This window comes from Gallus gallus, chromosome 23, assembly GCF_016699485.2.
Source record: "Gallus gallus isolate bGalGal1 chromosome 23, bGalGal1.mat.broiler.GRCg7b, whole genome shotgun sequence".
NCBI lineage: Eukaryota > Metazoa > Chordata > Aves > Galliformes > Phasianidae > Gallus > Gallus gallus.
Window position 1 is genome coordinate 1,377,523 of NC_052554.1, and position 9,707 is coordinate 1,387,229.

Genomic DNA, 9,707 nt, shown 5'->3' on the forward strand with positions numbered 1-9,707 from the left:
TCAGCAGTTTTCTTTGCTCATTTTAATACTTTTTATTAAGTAGCCACTACCATTTGTAAAATGTTCATAAGGAGAGGCAGTAAATTTCTCTTAAATTTCTTTCAGATTTCTCTCGGGCACTGGATAGCTTTGTCTGCACATGCACGCCGCCCCTTCCTTCATCCCCTTTATTATAAAGAATATCTTTCTTTTTTTTTTTTTTTTTTCCAGTACAAGCAACTGTGAAATTATTGATTCCTTGAGCAATGGAGCCAGGCCAAGGCAGAACAGCTTATGTCTCTGTCCCTTCTTCACCCATGGAAATTTTCCTTTAGTTTTCTTTTTATTACCACCCCCAATTAAATGATCATTCTACATATTCTATGTCTTTGAGACATCTCCCTCCTTCTCTTACTCCCTATGGTTGCTCCAGTTGGTCCACACCTCTCCTGGAGTGCCACAGGACCCCCCCCTGAGATCTTGCCAGGGCCTGGCAGTGCTCTGCAGTGGACAAAGTTGTCTTGGCTGATGTCTTGGAGTTGTCTTGGCCTTCCCTAGAGGGACTGGAATTGTGGCCAGGACCTTTGGAAGGAATCTTGAAGATTGTTTGCTTCACAGACAGCAGGTGAGATACTTAGAGAATATAATCTTTTTTTTTTTTTTTTTTTTTTTTCCCAAGGGAGTGATGGAGTCTCCGTCCCCGACAGTGTTCAGTAAGCATGGAGATGTGGCACTGAGGGTCATGGTTTGGTGGGCATGGTGGGGATGGGATGGGTTTGGGCTTGATGATGTCAGTGGTCTTTTCCAACCTTACTGATTCTATCCTGTGTCGTGTGCCCGCCTCTTTGTGTATGCACACGTGAGAACCTCCTCTTCCTCACCTCTTTTGAATTAAGAGTAAATCCTTGTTGTATTTCTAGAAAAATTAGGAATTCATCTGCCTAAGAAAACAACGCTTGTGGTCAAATGCTGAGCTCACCAAGAACAGATGCCAGCCCTAATTGCTGTGATTCAAGGCAGGTACTGGTCCTTTCTTCAGCAAACTCCAGCTCCCGCTGGTCCCCCAGCATCCTGACCTACAGATGCACTTCAGAGAGAGCAGGAAATCCAACACCACCAAGTAAACACAGGAGGAGGATGAGCGCCAGCTCTTCTCCTGGGCTGCCCTTGTTTTTCTTGCTCCTGTTTTCAGCTTTGTCCAGGGTTAATCACCAACGGTTCCAAATTCCACCCGTGATGAGGGGAAAGGGAAATGAGCAGGAGGGCTTTGATTCAGCACCAGAGCCCTGCATGCTGCCTTGAACCCCTTGCTGCTTCATTAGTTGCTTTTCCATGTTGGTAGACAGAGGCTGCAGGAGGGACACGAGCGCTGCCAAGGCCAAGAATCAGTGCCCTCATTCGGAGCACACAAATGCGTTTAGCATTGTTCTCATTTCCCCTCATATGAATAATAAAAGCTGTTTGACAGCATAATTACTAAAACTATTTTCTGCCGCCGCTAAATCTCCATAATTTGTCACAGTTAAATCCTTAAACCCTTTTAACCCTTCTGCGCCCGTTGAACTGGAGATAGACCAGAGGTGATGGACGTGATGACATCAGCTCCTAAGACAGCAGTGCTGGATAGCAAGCTGGGAACATGGAGTGTTTGCTAGAAGTTGTAATTCCTAATAATGCACAATTCCTTAAGGTTTCTTAAAAATAGAAAACTAATACTTTCAAAGGTGAGTGATAAAGGCACCAAAATCTCATTTTCTAGAGCTGTTGAGGGTCTACGCTCCAGATTCTCGTAAGAGTTTGAGATACCTGGATATCTTGAAGTACCTACAACATGGAGCTCCATCCTTCTGAAGGTCAACAAGAATTTGGCTCAGCATCTTAGAGAATTCCATAATTGGACTTAACTTCCTAAGTCACCGGTGATGTTCAGAAGTCTGCCTGCATGGTCTTCCTATTGTGAGGATCATTTTCTAGGAAAATCTTTGTGTGTTTTGTTTTGTTTTTTTTTTCCTAGACAGTTACTACTTCCAACCACTGCAAAGACTTTTGGAAATTAAACACCAAACCACCGTTCTTAAGGCCACTACACACCTCATTTTTGATTAGCTGGAAGCAAGCTCTCTTGGGAGAAGACAGCAGGTGGTAACAGCTTGCAGCAGGATTGTGACACAGATTGGGAAGAGGAAATGTCGTGGTTGCTGGACTAGCTTCGAACAGGATGCTTGAGACTAGGAAAAGAATTATCTAGTTGTGAGCTGCCTCTGCTCTTGGGAAATGCAGCATCTTTAGTGAACATATGTGAATCGTGGTGTGTTGGTTTCACAGCTGATCTGGAGATGAGCAGCTCTGTACTGATTCTTCAGGAAACGCTCCTCATCTGCTGGGGCTGATGGTGCTGACTGCTCCTCCGTCTGCAGCAATGGAGCAACCGTGGCTCAGAAGCCCACACACACTCATGTGAAGCGTGGGTAGCTTGACGTGGTCTCACAATAGGTCAAGTGCCCCAGTGCCAGTGGTGTCAGCACAGATGGCCTCTGGGACAGATTGCTCTATCTCTGAGATGTTTCGGAAGTGGTGGGCTGCAGTAATCCTTCCCTAGCAGGGAGAAGTCCCAGAAATCAGAAAGTTTCCTATGCAAAATCAAGTGTTTTCCTTCTTCTGCCACCTTTGTGGCTTCAAGTAGCTCAACTGATTTCAGCACCTAAGAAAAAGTCGCAAGGGAAATACAGACTCCTGGTCAATGAAGTGCCACATCTCTCTCTCCAGGTTCCTGTTTTTACATCTGAAGAGCCACAGCTGATCAGAGAAATGTCATTCACCCTAAGCAATAATGTCTTCAGGAAAAGAGGAACAATATTTTTGATAAAATGCTTAAACTGTTATGGGACTTTGAATAGAATCTTGCTGTGGAGGAGAAGGCCCACAGGACAAAGTGCAGGAAAAAAATGGGAGGTAAATGCAGTTTATCACTTAGAAATTATGTAATCACATGTGCCTGCCTTGCACCTTGCCCTTCTGTCTCCTTCTGTAGGATTTCCTCCTTCCCATACCTTTAAGCAACTCCAAATACTGGCCGGTTTTGCAGAACTCCACGCATTTCCCCATCTTCAGACCAACACCCCAAATAATCAGGTGTGCAACAAAAGCCATTGATGGCAAATCCATACATGGCAAAGCTGACTGCTTTGCTCCTCATGCCAGGCTGCACACATGAGGTCTGACTGGGGTGAAGCATTGCTCATGTATATGTGAGGGAGGTTCCGTGGCCATAGGGGTGAGCAGCACCCAGAGCCCTACAGACACAAATGGGAGAGGCTGTGCTGCAGTAACGAGCTGTGTGTCAGCTCTCTGGAGCCAGCCAGGACGACGTGGGAGACCACCAAGGGAAGCTGTGATGCTGCAGGGTGAGATGTTGAGTTCTGGCATGTTGCTCTGTGAGTCAGAGCTAAGTCAATGTATTTTGGATTTGGAAAGAGGCTGTGATGGGTTACAGTCTCTGAAGACCCCTGGCTATATTTTTATATAAGGGTACCAAATTAATGACATCCCGAATTCCAGCAGAGGTTACTCTGCATGTCTGACAATTCTGCCTCAAGGCTCCACTGGGAGCCAGGGCCAGGATGCACGTCTGAAATGGCAGCACGAAGTGGTGGAGCAGGAAAAGTGCTCTGCCTTTTGATATCAGTGGGGGATCTGGCTCCAAACTTATTTGTCTTTTCCCTGCATTGCACAGACTATCTGTGGCCAATTCAGTAGTTCTGTAGTGATAAACCATCTCAATCCAGAACATGATCTCAATAACTTAATTGTGAGACACCTTGAAAGTCATTCTAGAAACATTTTCTTGTCATTGTTGGCTAATTGTTGGAAGGATGTGAGCTCCCTCATCATCTTTGCTGGGCGTTGTGTTGCTTGGTTTGATGATTCAGGAGTTCAGATGTAGCTACCTGTGGGGCTAGGATAGGGCTTGCATCCAGGCTTGCTTCAGGTTCAGCTATACGCAGCCTGGCTATCACACCTGCACGTCTCCCTGTAACCACAATGCCACCAGGTCCCACTCACAGTTTCCAATACTGACCAAGTGGAGGAGGCAGTTCCAGTGCTACCATGGATCAGCATGGGCTTGTAGCCCAATGGGGCTGAAGACATTGAGAAAGCTACTGCAGAAGAGATCATCTGCTGGAAGAAACAGAAGGTTATCCCTTGTGATATTGACTCCTTTTCATCATTTGTCTTGTTCAGGGGACTGGGAATAAGGTTTGGGCTTTATTTGTTATTTTTCCTGGAAGCTCTATTCCTCATGGCAGTTTGGAAAAGCAGCAAATTAACTTTAATCATGCATTGCGTGCCAAAAGGGAGTGAACTGCGTGCAGCAGAGAAACGGCTTAATTAGGGTGCCCTTGGCAGAGGCAGGACTCAGTGCTGGGTGTATTCTAAAATGTAATTATGATTAACGGTTTACTTCTAAGGGTGGGAGACTTGGAGGGGTCAGTCTAGGACTGGGGTTCACTGCACACAAGAGGCTGAAGACACTTTATGTAGGAGAAGGGAAAAATCCATTGAGGTAGACGTTTTGATGAGTGAAAGGGGGAGGAGACATCTGGTGCCTCTTCAGCTTCCATCGTGGGACATTCAAAAGGAACACCCTTTTGGAAAAGGTTCTGCTTCCCAGGCAAGCTGGAGAAGCAACGGAAAGAGTAAGAACTCATGAGAACACATGGCACCTTAATGAGCTCACCCATAGAGCTGCTGTCCAGATCTGCAAGAAGCAGCACTTGTCCTCATGGTGACTTGGTTCTCCTACTGCTTGTTCAAATGTTTTTCCAGGAAAGAAACGTATCCAAAAGCTTTCACCAGCCTGCTCCAGCCCTACCCGTGTGTGCTGGAAAGTCAACTGGAAAATGACATTTAAAGAAAGCCCTATTACCTGGAAAACCCTGAAAGAAAAATGACCCAGGCAAAATAAAAGCAAGAAACAGCTCACAAAAATAAATTAATAAAATGAAATGAAATGAAATGAAATAAAATGAAATAAAATAAAATAAAATAAAATAACGATGGATAGATAGATAGATTTTTAAATTAAGTCTGAACTGTAGTGGGAAAAAAACACATGCTTGTGGTGACGTAGGAAACATATGATCATGGTACCACAGTCCAGCTGTGGTTACCACAACAGCTGTGGTTCTGTAGGATGCCACGAGGTTTCTCTCCTGTACTGAGTTTGAAAGCTTGCATGCTCTCCAATGGGCTTTAATAACCCAGTGTCCTGTCCCACAGGCAGCACAGTGCTCAGGTCTCTGATCTCCCTGGGATGAGTGTGGGAAATGGTTCTGTTGGGAAGCATAATGAGAACAGTTTGGGCACTGCAGGTCTTTACTGGCTGAAGGTAGATGTGTTGTGGGAAGATGAAATGCCCCTCATTTCTCTTCAGCGCCCACTGAAGTTTATGGCTTGAGCTGGACATATGTCAGTGTTGTTCCATATTTCATCAGGAACAAGCTCAAGGGACATCAAGTGCTGCAAGATTTCATTCCTGCACAATTCTAGGATGAAAGAAAAAGCCTTCTTCTGATCTGAACTTCAGACTTCTCCATATCATAGACAAGGGACATGGTCAAAAACTCCTTTCAGTGCAGATCTTTCCTGCTGAGTCTTTGTTCCGTGCTCAGAGCTCTCCAGGATACCCCAAATATGAACTTGGTCATCCCAAACAGAGAAGTTAAGGGTAGTAAAATTAAGAAATGTGGTTAGAGAATGAAGTGATGGCAACAGCACCACTCTGAATGAATCATTTGCAAAATGTCTGTATTGCTGTTGCCTTGGGTTTGTCTACTGCAGTGCCATAAGAGATAGGACTGAGAAAGAAACAGAGGAGGGCAACAGAGATGAGCAAAAAGGAGAATTAAAGTAGAAAAAGAGAAGTTTTATTAAGAAGTGTGAAGGGAAATTAAATACTGTTGGTCTGTCTCTCTGCTGATGCTGATGGAATAACATGACCTCTGGCACAGACTCTAAGGAGATGGGTACCAACATAGCAGACCATGCTCAGAGATACTGAGATGCAGTTGTATATTGATTTTTATGGACCATAAAAAGTAGAGGTAGCAGTAGAGGTAGTGAAGTCACTGTCAGTGGTGTGCAAAGTGCTCAGACATCGATGGTGAGAGGAAGCAGTGGGGATGCTGTCAGACATCTAATGAAATCAGTCTAACAGGAAGGAGGAGATAGATGAGAAAGCTTTGGCAAAAATGAGAAATTAGAGAGCCGGAAGGGAGAAAATCAGGTTCCATGCAATGTGAGATCAGTTTCCTCAGCTGCAGGTCTCTGAGCCATGGCTCATTTCAAAGGGCTGGGCAACTGTGGGGCTGCAGCCTGGGAAATACCCACAGCGATTACTGCAGAGGTGACTGCCTCATGGAATATCACCTTCTGCTCTGGGAAGGAGCTGATCAGTGCAAGGCTAATGCAGAAAATCCCTTCCTGTGTGACTACTGCTCATTAAAGATCATGGCATCTTGCTATGACCCTGGCCGTACCAGACACAAGGTGCTGGACCAGACACACTAACGAGCAATCTGCTGCTCAGAGGCACAGCCTGAAGTACAGCACCCGAAGCAAAGCAGGCAGCTCGCCTCTGAGACAGACACACACAGACAGTGCTTTAATGAGCAGATGTTTGAAATCCATCTGAGATACCTCATGAGGATGCACTGCCAGCTTGTAAGGCTGGAGAAGTTTAAATGGAGCTATAAAATGAAGTCAGGCTTGATAGACACCGCTGCCAGGCAAACTCACATGGAAAGGAGGAACACGAAGGAGACCTCCTGCTTTCTTGCTCCAACCTGCAGAGACCTAAATATAGAGAGCTCTGACAAGCTCTGCCACTCCCCACTCCATCAGCTGCGCTGTGCAATCCCCATAGCACTCACAGAGAACAACCTTCTGGGCAAGCACTGGGAATGACTGCCTCCGTTTTATGGCATTTGGAGCACATCCTGGACCTGCCTATGGCTCTCAGTGCATCCCTAGCACCAGGGTTGGTGTGATGGTGCAGTGGGGGACAAGAGTTTCCCCGCACTTGGTGCAGGAGCCCTTGGAAGAGAACAGTGGGGCAGTGCTCCCACATTTCAGAAACAGCTGTTCAAGATGTAATGCAAAAAATAGGAAGATGTTCCCAAGGAACAATCTTCTCCTGCCCTCAACTGATTCTGGTGCTACCACACAGTGAAAATCAGTCAGTCTGTAGGGTAACTGAGGGGGACCTGCTGTTTGATGGAGGGAGAAACTCTGCTTGAACCCCACAAAAATTAAGCTAGAATCTGCAGATTCCGTGCCAGAACCAGAGCTAAATACTTTGTTCCTGTATTAATTGCTATTGGACTGCTCTGACTTCATGGCTTAGCAATGTTCTTTGGTGCAAATCCAGAATTACAGAAACCACTGTAGTGTTGCAGCTGACTGGCGAGGTTGAATGGATCTGGGGATTTCTGCATAGTTGTGTCTAGAGCTCTTCCTACAATGGCCCAAGTGTTCTTTTGTCAATATATTGAACTGCTCAGGCAGCGTGGCTCTTGGTGCAACAGCAATGAATTCACTGCAGAATGTTGCATGTATTGTCTGAAGCCTTCCTGCTTGGTATCTGAGATGGAGTATCTCTGTAAAGCTGGAAGTTGTCTCCCTTGTCCTCAGACATCTACACCACAGACATCTCTGTCTACGTCAGTCTCCATGCGCATTGGGCTCAGAGAAGAGAAACTGGCACTTTCAAGCCTAAACCCATCCGACCCAATTTGGGTCTCTGCTGCAGGATGTGTCATGCCTTCAGTGCTCCTGTTTCTCCCCATTGACAGTGTGGAGGCTTCAGGCATCACCAACTCTCACACTACACATACAGCTCTCAAGTCTCCATGATATTATTGCACAGTTCCATTTGGAAGGATCCATATGACTTGTCCCAGCCATCCTTGAGCAGACTATTTAGGTCTCATTTCACTGCTTCCTGATACACCAGAGGAATGCAGAGCAGGGGCTGCTTGACAAGAACATCCCCTAGATAAGCACGATCTGATGTATCTGATTATATCTCTTAAGCTCGTTATCCTTGGGGAGCACAGTGACATGCTGCACAGGCAGCTGTTCTCATTGCTTCTTTTCTTTTCATTCAGTGGATGCTGCTGTCAAATTACAGCCCACTTCCTTTACAGGTAGAGCTGCTCCATAGATCTTGAATTCTGCCCCTGTAACAGGCTTTCAGCCATGGCTTCCATCACACCCATCACACCCCATCTCCATCCATAACTGCACCTTCTGGACACCTGTGACATTTGTTCTTATCTGAAATACACTGTTTCTTGCAAAATGACCCAAACTTCTGCTCTACTTTAGCTCTGCCCAAAATCTGCATATCCACAATGTGCAGTGATTCCTCTGAGAGCTGCTTACCCACCAGGACATAAATGTGTCCAGCTTTTGCCTCTATCTAATGCGAGCCACAACAGGGGCTGACGCTTCTCAGCTTCCAGGCAGGAAAACCACAGTCATCACAGAAGACCTCCAAACCATTGCTCAGTGTGAACACACACTTCTTGAGGCTCTGGCCAACTTCTCTGCGTAGGGGAAATAGTGAGGGTTTGACACAGACCTGAGGCTTAATCCTCCATCCAGATGAACTCCTATGAATGCTGGGCACAGCCTGACTGAGGCTGTTGGGTGTTGGAACTGGATGATCTTTAAGGTCACTTCCAACCTAAGCCATCCCATGGTTCTATGAGAACAGGTCCTTTTAAGATGATGGGAGGCTGGAAGCTCTTCCCCTAACTATGGCCTGCCGTTCCCTTTGTGTGCTTGGTTATAGAGTCATAGAATCACCAGGGTTGGAAAAGACCTCCAAGATCATCCAGTCCAACAATTTTTCTCACTGTAGGAGGCAGACGGTTCAGTCCCCACCATCCCCACCTCCAAAGGCAACAGTTGTCTCTGTGGAGAGGTAGATTTGGCTGTAGCAGGGTTGGGAAGAGGCAGAAGGGTATCAAACCTGGTTCCAACTCCTCTTAATCACTGTGACTGCAAATCCCTGTCTCAGCTAACTGAGCTTTTTAAACCTTGCACAGCTCCCAGTGGCTTTGGGGTTAACACTTACCTTCCTCTAGTTGCTTGCATACTTGAGATTTACTTCCAGTAGTGACATCAAAGCCCAGGACTATCCAGAACCAGTAGGACTGATCACATTCCAGTCTCCAAACAAATTAGAGCATGCCAATGGATGATAGTAGGTGTCTGTGGATATGCTCCTAAGTCTGTGGCAAATGCAAGGAATGCAACTTCTTTCATGGTGGGTTAAGCTAAGTCACATTGCCTCAGATTTGCTGTGGGCTAAGAGCATACAGGAACACTTTTCACAGCTCAGTGCATGCACTGCATCTTGTTAAGCCATGGTAACTCAATCACACTTGCACAATCCCCAGGCACCATGAAATCACTCTGTTCATGCAGTGCAGATGCTGCCTGCCTACTGTGGGCTGTATGCTCCTGTGCATTAGCCACAGATGAATCGCTTCTCCTCGTGCTCAGTAAGGAAGGAAAAGGAATGAAATGTGTTTTGTACAGTGAGCCCAGGCTTTGGAAAGTAATAAATGGAGTCCTGGGGAGTGATGAGTGTGGAAGAGTAAAGCCATTTACAACTGTGCAGAGTGGTTACAGTTGGAATTTCTGGTGAAGATGAGAGG

At 46.0% G+C, this 9,707-nt stretch overlaps 1 long non-coding RNA gene across 1 annotated transcript; it reads right to left on the bottom strand.

Annotated features, from left to right (window-relative positions):
• Window positions 1-619: 619 nt before the first annotated feature.
• Window positions 620-9,220, bottom strand: LOC121107497. Its single transcript, XR_005841680.1, has 3 exons — window positions 9,122-9,220; window positions 4,058-4,158; window positions 620-2,680 (listed from the first exon to the last, which is right to left on the bottom strand). It is a non-coding gene; the product is annotated as an uncharacterized LOC121107497 (long non-coding RNA).
• Window positions 9,221-9,707: the final 487 nt, after the last annotated feature.